Source organism: Aethalodelphis obliquidens, unplaced genomic scaffold, assembly GCF_003676395.1.
Source record: "Aethalodelphis obliquidens isolate GAN/ISIS:26980383/991018 unplaced genomic scaffold, ASM367639v1 scaffold38, whole genome shotgun sequence".
Taxonomy (NCBI): Eukaryota; Metazoa; Chordata; class Mammalia; order Artiodactyla; family Delphinidae; genus Aethalodelphis; species Aethalodelphis obliquidens.
Window position 1 is genome coordinate 10,224,885 of NW_020837982.1, and position 18,703 is coordinate 10,243,587.

Below are 18,703 nucleotides of genomic sequence, written 5' to 3' on the forward strand. Positions count from 1 at the left end.
GTCCAGGTACCTTTTATAGTCTTCCAGGGAATTGAAGTTTTTTCCATGAAGAGAATTTTGTAAAGACCAAAATAAATGGAAATCCGAAGGTGCAATGTCTGGTGAATATGGCAGATGAATCAGAACTTACCAGCTAAGCTGTATCAGTTTTTGTCTGGTTATCAAAGAAACATGTGGTCTTGCGTTATCCTGATGGAAGATTACGCGTTTTCTGTTGACTAATTCCGGACGCTTTTCATCAAGTGCTGCTTTCAGTCAGTCTAGTTGGGAGCAGTACTTGTTGAAATTAATCGTTTCGTTTTCTGGAAAGAGCTCATGATAGAGGACTCCCTTCCGATCCCACCATATACACAACATCACCTTCTTTGGATGAAGACCAGCCTTTGGTGTGGTTAGTGGTGGTTCATTTCGCTTGCCCCACGATCTCTTTCATTCCACATTATTGTACAGTATCCACTTTTCATCACCCATCACAATTTGTTTTCATTATGTGTAAGGAGAGAATCACATGCAGAAATACAGTCAAGGAGGTTTTTTTCGCTTAACTTATGTGGAACCCAAACATCAAAGCAATGAACATAACCAAGCTGGTGCAAGTGATTTTCAGCACTTGATTTGAATATTTTGAGTATGTCAGCTATCTTCCGTGTGGTGTAACGTTGATTATTCTCAATTAATGTCTCAATTTGATTGCTAGCAACTTCAACTGGTCTACCCGACCATGGAGCATTGCCCAGCGAGAAATCTCCAGCACGAAACTTAGCAAACCACTTTTGACAAGTTCGATCAGTCACAGCACCCTCCCCATACACTGCACAAATCTTTTTTTGCATTTCAGTTGCGTTTTTACCTTCCTTGAAATAGTAAAGCATAATATGCCGAAAATGTTGCTTTTTCTTTTCCATCTTCAATATTAAAATGGCTATACAAAAATTCACCAATTTTAATGTTTTTTTTAAAAAATGCATGCTGATATGATAGCTTTCATAATACAATCTAACAACATTGTTTCCAATGAAGTTAAAGACAACTAAGCGCTACTAGAGCCATCTTACGGAAAAGACCGAATGAACCTTTTGGCCAGCCCAATAACACATCTCCTGGCACCTCGCGTGCAGCTACTGATCTGGCAAATGCCTTTTTCTCCACCCTGTCAAGCAGTCTGCTTTCAGCTGTCAAAGCCAACAACAGACCTTTCCGATGCTACCTCAGGGATACATCAACTCTCCAGCCCAATGTCATAATTTAGTTCTCAGGAATCTTGATCACCTTTCTCTCCCACAAAGCTATCACTATGGTCCACTGCATTGATGACATTAATCTAATCAGACCTAGTGGGTAAGAAGTAGCAACTACTCTAGATTTGGTAAGACATTTGCATGCCAGAAGGTGGGAAATAAATCCAACAAAAATTCAGGGACCTTCCACCTCAGTGAAATTTCGAGGGGTCCAGGGGTAAGGGGCATGTCAAGATATTCCTTCTTGACATGCGATGCTGTTTGGAGCATTTGACAGCCCCCTGTAGGTGAACTGCAGTGCAGGCCCTTAGGATTTTGGAGCAAAGCCCTGCCATCCCCTCCAGATGACTACTCTCCTTTTGAGAAACAGCTCTTGGCCTGCTACTGGGCCTTAGCAGAGACTGAACGCTTGACCAAGGACTCCCAAGTTGCCATGTGACCTGAACTGCCCACCATGAACTGGGCATTACCTGACCCACCAAGGCACATAGTGCACGGCGGCGCTCCATCATCAAATGGAAGTGACATATACATGATGAGGCCTGAGCAGGTCCTGAAAGCACAAGTAAATTACATGAAGATGTGGCCCAAAGGTCCATGGTCCCCACTCCTGCTGCCCCTTCTCTCTCCCATCCTGCACCTATGGCCTCATGGGGAGTTCTCCATGGCAGCTGACAGAGAAAGAGAAAACTCTGGTCTGGTTTACAGATGGTTCTAGAAGCACAATATGCAGGCACCACCCAAAACTGGACAGCTGTAGCACCATAGGCCCTTTGGGGACGTCCCTGAAGGACAGTGGTGTGGGCAGAACTTCAGACAGTGCACCTGGTTGTTCACTTTGCTTGGAAGGAGAAATGGCCAGACACGTGATTATATACTGATTTACGTGTCCAATGGTTTGGCTGGATGGTTAGGGACTCAGAAGGTACATGATTGGAAAATTGGTGATGAGGAAATGTGGTGAAGAGATATATGGGCAAAAAACCATGAAGGTATTTGTGTCCCACGTGAATGCTCACCGAAGGGTAAGCTCAGCAGAGGAAGATTTTAATAATGAAGCGGAAAGGATGACCCATCCTGTGGATGCCAGTCTCTTTCCACAGCCAGCCCAGTCATCACCCACTTGGCTCATGAATGAAGCAGCCATGGTGGCAGGGGTGAAGGCAATGCACAGGCTCAGCAACACGCACTTCCACTCCCCAAGGCCAACCTGGCCGTGGCCACTGCTGAGTGCCCAACCTGCCAGCAGCAGAGACCAACACCTAGTCGTTGATACAGCACCATCCCCGAGACGATTTGCTAGCTACTTTCCGGCCTGTTGACTATACTGGACAACTTCCATCATGGAAGGAGTACCATTTTGTTCTTCCTAGAATAGACACTTACTCTGGATACAGATTTGCCTTCCCTGCACACAGTGCTTCTGCAAGAACTACCATCAGTGGACTTGCAGAATACCTTATCCACTCCCATGGTATTCCACACTGAAATGCTTGACCAAGAACTCACTTCACACATTAAAAAAAAAAAGAACTTCACAGCAAAAGAAGTGCAACAATAAGCCCACACTCATGGAATGTACTAGTCTTAACATGCTCCCCACCATCCTGAGGCAGCTGGTTGGATAGAACAGTGGAACGGCCCTGTGAAGACTCAGTTACAGTGCCAGCTAGGTGGCAATACCTCTCAGGGCTGCGGCCAGGTTCTCCAGGAGGCTGTATATGCTCTGAATCAGTGTCCAATGCTACAGTGCTGTTTCTCCCATAGCCAGGATTCACGGATCCAGGAATTGGGGTGGAAATGGGAGTGGTACCACTCACTCTAACCCCTAATGACCCACTAGCAAAGTTTTAGCTTCCTGTTCCTGTGACCTTATGCTCTGCTGGCCTACAGGTCTTAGTTCCAGAAGGAGGAATGCTTCCACTAAGAGATATAACAATGATTCCAATAAGCTGGAAGTTAAGAGACCCACCCGGCCACTTTGGGCATCTCATGACTGAATCAACAGGCAAAGAAGGGAGCTACTATGCTGGCTGGAGTGATTGATCCTGGCTGCCAAGAGGAAATTGGACTATCCACGATGGAGGTAAGGAGGAATATGTGTGGAATACAGGAGATCCCTTAGACATCTCTTAGTATTACTGTGTCCTATGATTAAGGTCAATGGAAAAGTACAATCCAACCCAGGCATGACTACTAATGGTGCAGACCCTTCAGGAATGAAGGTTTGGTCATCCTACAAGTAAAGAATGATGATGACCATCTCAGGTGCTTGTTGAAGGCAAAGGCAATACAGAATGGGTAGCGGGAGAAAGTAGTTATAAATACCAGCCACGTGGCCAGTTAGAGACATGAGGATTGTAACTGTCATAGAGGATTTCCTCCTTATTTTGTTATGATTGTGTGGGAGTATCTTTGTCTTCTTTCCTCTCTTATTTCCTTACCATGCAACATAAGATGTATTGACTTTAAATCATAATATTTAAGTATTGTTAATTCTACATCATACTGTTTAAGTTAGAGGGTGACAAGGAGAGTAAACATCACTCAAGGACTTTACCTCCTCTTCTGAGGAAGGGGCTAGTGCATTTTCAGTTGTATGGAGAGTTGTGTTGTGTCAGGTGGAATTAAGCCTTTGTGTTTTTTTTGTTTTTTTTGCGGTACACGGGCCTCTCACTGTTGTGGCCTCTCCCGTTGCGGAGCACAGGCTCCAGACGCACAGGCTCAGCGGCCATGGCTCACGGGCCCAGCCTCTCCGCGGCATGTGGGATCCTCCCGGACCGGGGCACGAACCCGCGTCCCCTGCATCGGCAGGCGGACTCTCAACCACTGCGCCACCAGGGAAGCCCAACCTTTGTTATTCTTTACTTGGAGATTAGTATGGTTTAAGGAGATATGTATGAGTGTCAACTTGACAGGGGGTGGACTTGTGATGGTTAATTTTATGTGTCAACTTGACTGGGCAACAGGGGTGCCCAGATAACTGGCTAAAAATTATTTCTGGGTGTGTCTGAAGGTGTTCCAAGAAGAGATTAGCATTTGAATTAGTGGACTGAGTAAAGAAGACAGCCCTCCCCAGCGTGGGTGGACCTATCAAATCCATTGAGAGCTGAATAGAACAAAAAGGTGGAGGAAGGCTGAGTCCACTCTCTACCTGACAACTTGAGTTTGGACATCAATCCTTTACTCTCAGCGCTCCTGGTTCTCAGGCCTCAGACTCAGCCTAGATCTACACCATCAGCTTTCCGGGTCCCCTTGGCTCTGTTTCTCTGGAAGACACTGACTAATACACCCTCTTTAACAGCTCTCATGGAGAGTCTATGTGAAAGTAAAACCAACACAAAATACAAATTAAGAGATGGAAATAGATTTCTCGTGATGATCCATGAGTGCCTGGACCCAACTTGCCTGAGGTATTACACGCCCTGAGTTTCTAGTACTATGAATCAGTACATTCCTTTTCTTTCTCTTCAGCCACTTTTAGTTCAGTTTTCATCACTTGCACAAATTGCAATACAATGAGAACACACCATTCTGAACCTATGTATTTCACTTAATGTATCGTTATCATATTTTCATATGATTAAAACTATTCTCCAACATTATTTTGTGTGGTATTATAGTTTATTTTTATCAAGCCCATAGTGGTGAACAGATACATTGTTATTAATTTTTCAATATTATAGATAACATTGATATTAATATCCTCATAGCTAAATGTTTGTGCCTATCATGATTGTTTCCTGAAAATAAATTCCTAGAACTGGAACTTCTGGGCCAAAAGTTATGGAGGATACTAAGACTTTGTTACATATAGTAAAAGCGACCCCTCGAAAGGTGATGCCAATTTATTCTCGCACCAGAAACATATGGGAATGCCTATTTCCTCCATCCACTGCCTACAGTGGGTAGGATCTTTCTTAAAATCTCTGCTAAGTTAATCACATACACACAAAAGTGATATCTCATTTTACTCTGCATTTCTTTACTGAGTCGCCTGCCTTGTATAGATTTTTCAATATTGTGCTAGATTGTTAACATTTAGGAATCCTGCATCTATATTCTGAAATTGGTTCTTCTGGTATTCTATTTTCTCAGGCTTATCAGGCTTTTTTCTAGCTTTATAAAATAAGAAATACAGAGGTTTGAAGACGGACAAACCTGAGATGGAGTCTAAATTCCATGATTAGATGTATAACTTTGGGCAATTTAATCTTCCTAACCCTGAATAGGGGTGCCCACTGGGAAAGGAGCCAATTAAACCTCACAGAACCTGGAAAGGCTCAGCCCTTGGAGATTCTAGGTACCACAAAAACCGCAGGTGAGCCATGAGGCTAAAATGAGGAGGTGCTTGGACATGTGTTACTGAGGGATCAGACCACTACCTTCCCTCATGTTCCATATTTGCAGGCTGGCACCTTCTGTACAAGAGACGGGAAGTTTACCTTATGAAGAAATGAGATGCTCCAGATGTGGGGAGACCAGGTAGAGTAGAGGAAGTGGGGTGAGGGATGGGACTGAACATAGGGAGATTAAGTGAAACTTAACACTGAACGGTGGGGACCCCAGTCCTTCCCCAACCAGCTTCTCGAATTGTAAGCAGCTCATAACAAAGCAGGAGACGGGGCAGTTCTTTTCTGCAGAAGGAAACTGCTCCAGAGGAAAGCCCTCCCTGCTCTAACACTTAAGTGTATTCCCAATAACAGAGCCCTTTCACTTACCAGTTTCCCTGTGTGAGGTCCGTGTGTCCACAACCCTGCCCACGTACTCAGAGCCTCCAGAGTTATAATGCTGCACACCTGTGTGAAGAGATAGCCAAGAAACATAAGACATTTGAAGAGAAAACAAATATGAGAATTTTTATTTTTTATTACAACATTTTTATTATAACTTCTTAATTATATATATTGTATATAATTATATAACATAAATGTATTATAACTCATTCTTTTAACTTTACTATAATTTATATTACGACACTATAACAAAAAGAAAGAGTCAACTGAAATAATTTAGGGGGAGAGGAGACGCAGAATAAACCCTTTAAAACACCCCTCTTTATTTTTTTAATTAATTATATTTATTTTTAGCTGCGTTGGGTCTTCGTTGCTGCGCGCAGGCTTTCTCTAGTTGCAGCAAGCAGGGGCCACTCTTCATCGCGGTGCGCGGGCCTCTCACTATCGCGGCCTCTCTTGTTGCAGAGCACAGGCTCCAGACACGCAGGCTCAGTAGTTGTGGCGCACGGGCTTAGTCGCTCCGCGGCATGTGGGATCTTCCCAGACCAGGGCTCGAACCCGTGTCCCCTGCATTGACAGGCAGATTCTCAACCACTGCGCCACCAGGGAAGCCCCTAAAACACCCTTCTTGACAGAGGTGAACACTTGTCCCCTTCTCCTGATATTTCTTTGATGAGGAAGAAAGTTAATCCATGCAAAAATGACATATCTCATTGGTAATTATGGGAAGATTAAAAGGGAACCCTTGACTCAGCTCCACCATTTTTTTCTTCTTGGGAGCCAGTGGGCCTACAGGGACCATGAGTTCTCCATCACTGCCCTCCAAACTTTTAGTTGTACAGAGAAGGGTGGAAGACTCAGTTTAGGACTGCGTTCTGATTACTATTGCTTTATAACAAGTTAACCCAAGGGAACTATACTCAGTTTTGTTTTGTTTTGGCCACACCACGTGGCTTGTGAGATCTTTGACCAGGGATCGAACCTGGGCCCTTGGCAGTGAGAGCACAGGGTCCTAAACACTGGACCGCCAGGGAGTTCCCTATACTCAATATCTTATAATAACTTACAATGAAAAAGAACCTGAAAAAGAATATATATATAACTGAATCACTTTGCTGTATACTTGAAACTAACACAGAATTGTAAATTTACTATACTTCAATAAAAATAAATAAATCAAATAAATATGAATATAAAGATGTGTATATGTATGTATGTATATATATAACAAGTTAACCCAAAACATAAAGGCTTAAAACAAACATTTTCTTTTGCTCCCAGATTCTGTGGGTCAGAGATCCAGACGGGGCCAGCAGAAAAGGCCCGTTTCCGCTGCATGACCCCTGGGGCCTCAGCTGGGAAGGCTCCAGGGCTGGAAGGCCTGACTGCTGGAGGCTGGATTCACATGGAGGCGCCTTCACTTCCATGTCTGGTGTATAAGGCTGACTGTCTGCTGTGACCTCCGCTTGGAGCTATTGATCGTAGCACCTACACGTAACCTCTCACTATGGCCTGGGCTCAGACTTCTTACCTTACAGCTCAGGGCTCCAAAACCAAGTGTTTGGCAAACAAGGTAGAAGCTGCAAGCATTTATTCTTGGCCTCAGGATTCACACATTCATCATTTCCATCACACTCTATTGATTACAAGGGAGTTACAAACCCGCCGAGGTTTGGGGCAAGGGAAAGACATAGATCCGCACCTTTCAAAGGATAGTCTCACAGAATTTCTGGGTATCTTCTAAAACTGCCTCAGGGCATAATCTTAAAGACCGTAACATCTGATGCAAGGGACAAAAACATTAAAGAAATAAATGAGGAGGGGCTTCCCTGGTGGCGCAGTGGTTAAGAATCGCCTACCAATACAGGGGACACGGGTTCGAGCCCTGGTCTGGGAAGATTTGCCGTGGAGCAACTAAGTCCGTGCACTACAACTACTGAGCCTGCGCTCTAGAGCCCAAAAGCCACAACTACTGAGCCCGCGTGCCACAACAACTGAAGCCCGTGCGCCTACAGCCCGTGCTCCCCAACGAGAAGCCACCGCAATGAAAAGCCCGCGCACTGCAACAAAGACCCAACGCAGCCAAAAATAAGTAAATAAATATTTTAAAAAAAGAAAGAGGGCTTCCCTGGTGGCACAGTGGTTGAGAGTCCGCCTGCCGATGCAGGGGACACGGGTTCGTGCCCCGGTCTGGGAAGATCCCACATGCCGCAGAGCGGCTGGGCCCGTGAGCCATGGCCGCTGAGCCTGCGCGTCCGGAGCCTGTGCTCCGCAACGGGAGAGGCCATAACAGTGAGAGGCCCGCGTACCGCAAAAAAAAAAAAAAAGGACTTACTCTTTTATAAAATAAATCACTGAATATATATATAGTGTTGACGCTGTGGCCTGAGCAGGAGTGGTGACATTTTTGGAACATGAATCGGTGAAACCTTCATGATGTTACCGGCTTTCCATGCCACTTTTTGATGTTGGGTGGAGACCACAAAACTGCTCACAGATTAGTGCTTTAGAGTGGATTTGTGGAAGAGAGATTTAGAAAACCGCACTCAAAATACACCCCCCAAAACATACTGGTTAACTATTGTCACTGCCCACAAAAATGTTTCCAGATGCCAGGAACTATGGGAAAGACAACAAACATTACTATGAAATTAACATAAGCTAGTTGGCCAGTGGACAGGTGCTCTCTACCTAGTGATGAAAAAGATTTGGAATATTATCTGTGAACAAATACAATTGGCATGGGAGAGGCCACATCCCAAAAAAGGAGACCTACTTCTTTTTTTATTGAAGTATGGTTGATTTACAATGTTGTGTTAATTTCTGCTGTACAGCAAAGTGATTCAGTTAAACATACATATATTCTTTTCCATTACGGTTTAATCACAGGATATTGAATATAGTTCCCTGTGCTATGCAGTAGGGCCTTGTTGTTTATCCATCCTATATATACTAGTTTGCATCTGTTAACCCCAAACTCCTAATCCTTCTCTCCCCCACCCCCCTCCCCCTTGGCAACCACAAGTCTGTTCTCTATGTCTGTAGTCTATTTCTGTTTCGTAGATATGTTCATTTGTAAGAAGACCTACTTTAAAGTAGTTCCTCTAGGACAGCTGGTGGACAGAACTGCCTTGCCACCCCTCCTAAGCTTAGCAGGCAGGCGCCAGGGCAAAACCTCACCACCGCCAAGCCCCCTCCAAAACCAAAACACAAACAAACAAAAAACCCACCACAGTTGTCCAGAAAAAAAGAAAACCAGAAAATTTCTACTTCAGTTATATATAAGGGGGAAAAAAGAAATATTAAATAGTGAGCCAAAGTGAAAATATAAGGCCAGTCACTGGGCAGTCTTCCCATACCCAAATGCAGTGGCTTTTAAACTAACAGACTCACCCAGAGAGGTTCTAGAAATAGGGAAAAAGCCAGGAGATGCCAGGCTCCCGCCCCTGAGAGGAGAAGGTCCCAGCAATTAAGAAAAGAGTACCATCTGGAAAAGGACCCTAGGAAGATAGTGAGAAATCCACATCCAAACTCACACAGATCCTGGGCTGCCTGGGGAGAACACCGCTCACAGGCTGGCACATTGTTTTAAGTCACTATCTCTTAGACCCAGATCACAGGCACCCAGGTGCTCCAGCCTACAGACTGTGTCACTGTCTTACCCCTTGCATTTTCCAGGATTCTTTATATTCATGTAACAGAAAGTCAGTTCAAAGTGGTTTTTAAAAAAGAAAAATCTCTTTGTGACTTCCCTGGTGGCACAGTGGTTAAGAATCCTCCTGCCAGTGCAGGGGACACAGGTTCGAGCCCTGGTCCGAGAAGATCCCACATGTCACGGAGCAACTAAGCCCATGCACCACAACTACTGAAGCCCACGCCCTAGAGCCCATGTACCACAACAAAGAGTAGCCAGCCCCCGGTTGCCACAAGTAGAGAAAGCCCGCGTGCAGCAACAAAGACCCAATGCAGCCAAAAAAAAGGAAATGACAGGACTTCCCTGGCGGTCCCGTGTTTAGGACTCCATGCTTCCACTGCAGGGGGCATGGGTTTGATCCATGGTCGGGGAACTAAGATCCCGCATGCTGCGTGGTGCAGCCAAAAAAGATAAAAAAGGAAAAGACATTGATGACATTGATTCGTTCCTGTAATTTGAAAAGTCAGGAGCAGTCATGTGGCTGGATCAAGGGGTTCAAACAGTATCATCAGGTCTCAGTCTCTCTCTCTCCCTCCACGACCCAGCTTTGCTTTCCTCTATGTTGGCTTTATTCTCTGTTAGGGTTTCTCTAAGTGGAGTGCACTGCAGTCAACAGGGCTATAGTCTACAAGCTTGGGAGCCATGGTGGAAACACAGAGACTTCATTCTCTGCATTTCCATCCAAGTCCCAGAAGTAAGCATCTTTGGCTCTGATTGGCCCAGCTTGGGCCATGTGTCCACCTCTTAACCAATCACTGTCCAAGAGGATATGATACTCTCCTTGACTGGTGTTCAATGGGTCACTTATCAGTAGACAAGGATCAAAATCATTAGGCAACCTGAGATTCACCAGCAATCCATAGTTGATTAAGGGCAACAAGAGTCAACACACACACACACACACACACACACACACACAAAACACACACCCAGGAATCTCTGGCAGACTGAGCAGACTTTCAGATTTTGCTCTCCTCAAGATAATAATGACAAGTACTAACCCATTACACTTAAAAAGCTTCCCTGAGGAGTCTGGAGTTATTATGAGCTAATACATGCAAAAAAGCACTTAGAAGAATGACTGGCCCAAAGTAAATACTACAGAACTGTTAACTGTCATCGTGGAAGAAGGATCCTGGAGACGGAAAAACATCCTAATAGGCAGGGTGGAGGTAAAGAATAGTTTAATCTAAATATTGAAAGGAGGGACTTCCGTGGTGGTCCAGTGGTTGAGACTCCACACTTCCACCACAGGGGGCACAGGTTCGATCCCTGGTCTGGGAATAGGATTCCCTGGTCCGGGAATAGGATCCTGCATGCCATGCAGTGGTGTGGCCAAAAAAAAAAAAAAAATTGAAAGGGGTGTAACCTAATTTTGTAACAAACTGGTAAAACAGGATATATTGGTTAAACTACTTTTTGCTTCTTTGATCAGAGTTTAAGAATCACAAGACTGTTTTAAAATACCTCTTTGGTCATCGCTACTGGGGGATTTGGTAGAGAATAAATACACAATACTGATTACAAGATGATGAACTGATAGATGCTGGAGTCCACCCTCCTACAGCAAACTCAACCCATAATGGAAATGAATCTGAAAAATACACACACACACACACACCCCTGAATCACTTTGCTGTATACCTGAAACTAACACAACATTGTAAATCAACTATAGTCCAATATTTTTAAAAAAAAAAAGAATAAATAAAATAATGGATGATTAAGAAAAAATGTCAAATGGCTCCAGGGTGTGCATGGGGCAATCAGCACAGATCCCCAGAAAGGCTCAGAAATTAGAGTACCAATGATCCCTGAAGACAGGGGTGTAGGTAAGACTGAACACAGTAAGACTGATTGAAAATCTGTATGAGAAGCAAGCAAACGGCCCCCATTAATCCTGGGTTGGGTATGAGGGTACTGGGGGTCAAGTTAGCCAGAGAGCAATTTCTGGTGGCAGAAACAGTTGCAAAAAAATTTCAGTGGACTTCCCTGTTGGCGCAATGGTTAAGAGTCCGCCTGCCAATGCAGGGGACATGGGTTCGAGCCCTGGTCCGGGAAGATCCCACATGCCATGGAGCAACTAAGCCCGTGTGCCACAACTACTGAGCCTGTGCTCTAGAGCCCGTGAACCACAACTACTGAGCTAGTGTGCCACAACTACTGAAGCCCACGCCTAGAGCCTGTGCTCCGCAACAAGAGAAACCACCGCAATGAGAAGGCTGTGCACCACAACAAAGAGTAGCCCCCGCTCCCCGCAACTAGAGAATGCTGGTGCTCAGCAACAAAGACCCATCGCAGCCAAAAATAATAAATAAATAAATAAATTTATTAAAAAAAATTTTTTCAGAATATATGTAGATGCCTAATATTAAGTCTTACAACTGATCCTGTCTTTAAAATTTTAATATTTTGTTGATTGTGGATTTTTTGCATTAATTTTGATTTTTTCAAATATTTCATTAAAATACTATTTACCTTGATTACCGGGTTTTGGAGTGCACCTTAAATGCTGCACTCAAGGTACGTGCCTCACTCACCTCACCCTAGTCCCTGCCCTGGCTACTGCCTTTTCAAACCCTCAGTACAAATCTGTTACATGGAACAGCTCTGGGTTAGTGATCACTTTATTTATTTATTTGTGTGTGTATTTGGCTGTGCCGTGTCTTAATTGCGGCATGCAGGATCTTTTAGTTACGACACGCGGGATCTATTCCCTGACCAGGTATGGTACCCAGGCCCCCTGCACTGGGAGCGCAGAGTCTTAAGCACTGGACCACCGGGGAAGTCCCTAGTGATCGCTTTTTTTTTTTTTTTTTTTTTTTTTGCGGTACGCGGGCCTCTCACTGTCGTGGCCTCTCCCGTTGCGGAGCACAGGCTCCGGACGCGCAGGCTCAGCGGCCATGGCTCACGGGACCAGCCGCTCCGCGGCATGTGGGATCTTCCCGGACCGGGGCACGAACCCGTGTCCCCTGCATCAGCAGGCAGACTCTCAACCACTGCGCCACCAGGGAAGCCCGTGATTGCTTTTAAATATGGTTCAGCACAGGGTAGAGCAAAGAGCTTCATCAGCAGTAGGTAAGACATGAAAATTATCTGGAAATCAGTGTGATTAAGAGATCTGAATACTACAGGATTATAAGGTAAACGTTAGAACAAAGAGTTTAGGCTGGTTTAGGGATGTTGGCAGGGATCCCACAGAAGGAGTAGAATTTGTGTATCCCTTGTACCCTCTGATGAACCCCACAACTCATTTGTCCCTTAACCTTTGTTTCTCTAAGATGGAGTGAGAAGTCCGAGACTCCATGGGTCTGGCCTTGCAGTTCAGTCCTGAAAAGAGAGGTCAGGGGTTGGAGATTGGATCCCTGAGAAACAGAGATTAGCAGTGGGGTGTGGAGGAAGGCCCAGGATTAACCTCTCAACCTCTTTACAGAAATGTTGAGAAGAGCCAGCTTCAGAACAAGCAAATCCAAGTAGTTTCAAGATGTCAATCTCACGGAAAGGGAATCTAGGAGGCCTTTCTTATCACCATGTTTACATAATATGCTAACCGGTAACATACGAGTGTGGGTTCATACCTGTTCTACCACTGATGTTGGGGAGATAAGAACGAGGGAGGGGCTCACGTCAGCCTCTGCCAGACGGAGCCTCAGAATAATGTTCTGGATGATTCCAACCTTTGATTTGTCTTGCATCAGCAACCAAGCAGAGCACTGCTAGGGAAGTCACACCCCAAGTCATGTCTCTCTACCATTTTTTCTATGATTGCCCCTTTACAAAGCCTTTAAGACACCTTTATTTCCTGATTGCTTTCTGCCCCTACTACATGAGATTTTAATACCTTGGTGTATCTGTTTGTGTATGTGGCCCTTCGAAGGGCCACACACCATTGTAATGTCTACAGTGGTGTGGCCCCACCCCCTGTGAGCACCCAGGATCTACAGCCAGTTCCTCCCCACGTTTTCTGGATTTTATTTCTTCCCTCGGGGTCTTCCCCTCAACACTTAACAATCCCATTCTCCGGCATCTCAACTTCTACCTCTCATGGTGCCTACTGGTCACCCATCTCCAGCCATGGCCCCCTCTCTGTTTCCTTCCCGGCCTTATTTCTCAAAGGGCACACCACACTCTGATCTGCATTCTGCCTCTGTCTCTCTACCGAACCTGTTCTCCATAATATCATAAATGAACTCTGCGCCCCTCCCACACACATACTCTTCCACCCAGCAATCCCATGTAAAAGAAATCTTACCAGCACCTGCCTAGGAAATACCAAAACTGAATGCTGTTTTTCACCACAACTCTTTCTAACCAGCCGAAGATTTTAAATGGTTATGAATATTGAGTAACACTGCTATGCCCAATCCTTAGTGAACCTAACTTAAGACTCTCTTGGAATGATGGGACTTGTCTTCACCAACCGTGTACAAACCTGTGGACTCTCTCCGGTCTCTCCAGGGTACAAGCTTGCAACTTTTAATCAGCATAAACATTATGAACAGCCCCTTTCTAGCAGTTAGAAATCCCTGACTTATGCCCCTCCGTGAAAGAGTCAGCCAGTGTCTCCCCTGGTGGGTTCTTCTGCCTGACAAGAAAAGACACTCAGCTCTGTGGACTGCTTTTATCTATTCGTTTTATTTTGTTCTTGTTTTTGTTTTTTTTATTTGGTGATATTTTATCCTTTGTACCTTTTCTTGTACTCAAACCCACAGAAATAAAACCACCAAGTACATAAGGATATAGATACAAACATGAGGGCTTCCCTGGTGGCGCAGTGGTTGGGAGTCCGCCTGCCGATGCAGGGGACACGGGTTTGTGCCCCGGTCTGGGAAGATTCCACATGCCGCGGAGGGGCTAGGCCCGTGAGCCATGGCCGCTGAGCCTGTGCGTCCAGAGCCTGTGCTCCGCAACAGGAGAGCCACAACAGTGAGAGGCCCGCGTACCAATTAAGTAACAACTTAATAAAAAAATACAAACATGCCCTCTGTAGCATGTATCATATGTCAGAAAAAGTGGAAACTGAATGATCATCAGCAGAGGAGTGGTTAAAACCACTGTGGAGCACCATGCAGCTGTTAAAAGAACGAGTCCAAGGAATTCCCTCCCTGGGGGTCCAGTAGTTAGGACTCCGAGCTTCCACTGCAGGGTCACAGGTTTGATCCCTGGTCGGGGAACTAAGATCCCACGTGCTGCACAGCACAGCAAAAAAAAAAAAAAAAAAGAATGAGTCCAAGGTATAACTACTGAACTACAGAAATGTCCATGAAACAGATCTCTTAAGTGAGAAATGCAAGCTGCAGGGCAAAGTGTACAGTATGGCACAGATTTTTTAAACAACCAGAGCCAGCCACTCCTAGAAGTGTATTCATGATTGAAGATGATTCCATGAACCCACAGAAACTTGAGCAGACTCTTTGGGCTTGACTTGGGATCAGGGTGGCAGAGGTGGGAGGAAGAGTGGGACAGGCAGCAAGGGGGCAAGGATCTGCCAGTTTTCTTCTCTCTGTAAGTACATGGCTCCCTGGGAGCAAACCTTCTTTGACTCTCCTCTGAGCCTTAAGTGTCCCCTCTCCAGCACCCTTTGAGGTCCCACAAAGGCTCTCTCCTTCCCATCACACCCTCCCCATCTCCCACCCCTACCCCAATACTCCCTTGGTCGGCAGAGCTGGTGGATGAGGAGGACGGGGCAAATGGACCTCAAGGGCCCAAGACACTACCTGGTAGGAAAGAGAGTGAGACTGGAATTCTTTTTCACACTGTTTAATATTAAGTAAGTTATCTCTGAGAGACTGAGAAGGTTCTAACAGAGATCCAACAGGAGGAAAGAACCCTAAAGTTCCCGAAAGGGAAGCCTCTGTGAGCAAAGTCATCTGGTCAAATGGCCAGGCTTAATACCAGTGCCTAAAGGTTTAAGGGGCGAGGCTGGACATGGCCCTGACCCAGGCCCCTGGCACCACAGTCACACTGGAGGACCCTGCCCAAACCTGTGTAACTAGGACACGGGTCCCCAACTCCCAGGCCATGGACCGGTACCTGTCCGTGGCCTGTTAGGAACCAGGCCGCACAGCAGGAGGTGAGTGGTGGCTGGGCGGGCGAGCGAAGCTTCATCTCTATTTACAGCCACTCCCCATCATTCGCATTATCGGCTGAGCTCCGTCTCCTGTCAGATCAGCAGCGGCATTAGATTCTCATAGGAGAGCAAACCCTACTGTGAACTGTGCATGCGAGGGATCTAGGCTGTGTGCTCCTTATGAGAATGTAATGCCTGATGATTGACGTGGAGCTGAGGCGGTGATGCTGGCGCTGGGGAGCAGCTGCAAATACAGATTATCCTTAGCAGAGAGGTCTGACTGCACAGAGACCATAATAGATCAATTGCTTGCAGACTCACTTCAAAACCCTATCAGTAGGGACTTCCCTGGTGGCGCAGTGGTTAAGAATCCGCCTGCCAATGCAGGGGACATGGGTTCGAGCCCTGGTCTGGGAAGATCCCACACGCCGCGGAGCAACTAAGCCTGTGCGCCACAACTACTGAGCCTGCGCTCTAGAGCCCGTGAGCCACAACTACTGAGGCCCGCATGCCACAACTACTGAGCCTGCGCTCTGGAGCCTGCAAGCCACAACGACTGAAGCCCACACACTGCAACGAAGGGTAGACCCCGCTCGCCACAACTAGAGAAACCCCGTGTGCAGCAACGAAGACCCAACGCAGCCAAAAATAAATAAAATAAATAAATTTTAAAAAAACAAAAAAAAACCCTATCAGTGAGTAGTAAGTGAAAACAAGCTCAGGGCTCCCACTGATTCTGCATTATGGTGAGTTGTATAATTATTTCATTATATATTACAATGTAATAGTAATAGAAATATAGTGCACAATAAATGTAACGTGCTTGAATCATCCTGAAACCATCTCCCCACCCCACCACCCCGGTCCGTGGAAAAACTGTCTTCCACAAAACCGGTCCCTGGTGCCAAAAAGCTTGGGGACTGCTGAACTAAGAGTTGGGAAGCCCGAGTGTGCATCACTGTTGTGGCCTAGGCAGTGGTCCCCGTGGCACTAGAAAATGACCCATCAGATTGTGTAGGAACAATGTTTCCCTAGTTCCACCAGTGAACAAGAACAGAAGCAAGTAACAGCATTCAGAGCGGGGTCGGGGTGGGGAGTGCTGGGCTTCCTGCACATAGGGGCAGGGGGTACTCAAATTACTAAGTGGAAAAACATGTGATATGTCTACCCTGAAATCAGAGCCTATGTTTAGTTTAAAGTTACACAGTTTATAAAGCCGTGTTTGTATGTCCAATTTGTCCTCAAGGAACAAACACAAATTTCTCTAGCCCCGTGCTAAATATGGGCTCCAAACACTCATATAGCAGCGACAGTGGAGTTATCCTCGAGCCGACCTAAGTCTGAGCCACACTAGCACAGGAGAAAGGAAGGGGGTGAAATTATTCTTGTGTTTAGAACACTTTAACAAGACTTTTCGGCTATGAAATGCAAGGTCCGTCCCCCTCACCCACAGCCCCTGGGGTATAACCTAGTGAGAGAAGCTTTTTTTTTTTTTTTTTTTTTTTTTTGTTTGGCGGCCCTCTCTTTTTTTTTCTCCCGTTGCGGAGCACAGGCTCCAGACGCGCTCAGCGGCCATGGCTCACGGGCCTAGCCGCTCCGCGGCATGTGGGATCTTCCCAGACCGGGGCACGAACCTGTGTCCCCTGTATCGGCAGGCGGACTCTCAACCACTGCACCACCAGGGAAGCCCAACCTAGTGAGAGAAGCTTTGATCAAGAAGTTGAATCTGGGACTTCCCTGGTGGTCCAGTGGTTAAGACTCCATGCTTCCACTGTAGGGGGCACAGGTTCAATCCCTGGTTGGGGAACTAAGATCCTGCATACTGCAGGGCACGGCCAGAAGAAAAAAAAAAAAAAAGCTATTAAATCGTTCTGCAAAGAGAGGTCATGGGAATGTGGGATGAAAAACAGGGCCCTGGAAGTCTAGAAGAAGAGGAGAGTCTAGCTTTGGGGTGTACACATGCGCTTCCCTGCTGCAAAGGGCCCAGCAAAACCCAGCCCCTGGTCCTTCCTGTGGTAAACAGAAGAACAAAATGGTAATTTTACAGACCAATAAACATTTTAAAATAAGAGGCTTAATTCTCCCTGTTGAAAATAAGAGACTTCTCCCCCCACCCCTTTCTCAGAGCACTAACTTTAGAAAACTTGTAAGCTCTTTCTCTGCCTCTTTGAAATGTGTGTAAGTCTTTTTAGAAGCTAAATCAGCCTCGCGCAGCTTTAGGATCCAGGGATGTCTCTCCCAAGGCCCTGGGAGCCATCTCTTCAAAATGGAAATATTAGGAGAGAGAGCATCCCTATCTCCCAGTTCCTATGGGAAGGTAGGATCCTAACTGAGGTGGGCTCCTTGCTCCAAGTTGCAAAACTACCTCCTGTCATAAAGATACTTTGTTTTTCCTGCAATTAAGCCTATTAATAACACAAAGGATCACCAATTACCGTAAAGTTAGGATGACCGTGTGTGACAAATGGTGCTCTCAAGCCTCTTACTTGAGGACTAGTTTATCTTGAGAACATGCGTGTAATGGCTGTATCTGTTTGGCTCTATAACAGGGTGGGATACTTTATCTCTACAATCTCTTAGCAGATGGCCTGTGACGCACATCACATTCCGGTAATGCTTATTCAAATATAAAACTGTTTTCTTTCCTCCACTACCTTTGTGGAGAGGTTTTCCTGGGTTGGGAAATTTTGTTTTTAATTATATTCCCCAACATAATGCATGTGCTTAAAAAGGAAAAAAAAAAAAAAGTGGGAAGGTCTTGAGATGTAAGACCCCTAAATGGGACAGACATGGAAAACCAGTGGGGAGAGATAGAGGAATTTCTAAGAGTGACGCTGACGTTCAACTGAAAATTGTTTCCAAAATGTAAATAATAGCATAATAGCAGCATATACATACAGAGACTACTGTCAGGCATCGTTCTAAGTGTTTTACACATTAACTTAATTAGCTATGTAGTAGTTTG

The 18,703-nt window shown here is 45.6% G+C and overlaps 1 long non-coding RNA gene across 1 annotated transcript in view; it reads right to left on the reverse strand.

Annotated features, from left to right (window-relative positions):
* The window catches only part of LOC113632731 (uncharacterized), a 68,566-nt gene extending 62,453 nt beyond the window's left edge, over window positions 1–6,113 (reverse strand). Inside the window, exon 1 of the long non-coding RNA XR_003437936.1 lies at window positions 5,960–6,113. This is a non-coding gene — a long non-coding RNA (uncharacterized LOC113632731). The remainder of the gene's footprint in view (window positions 1–5,959) is intronic.
* Between the last annotated feature and the right edge of the window lie 12,590 nt (window positions 6,114–18,703).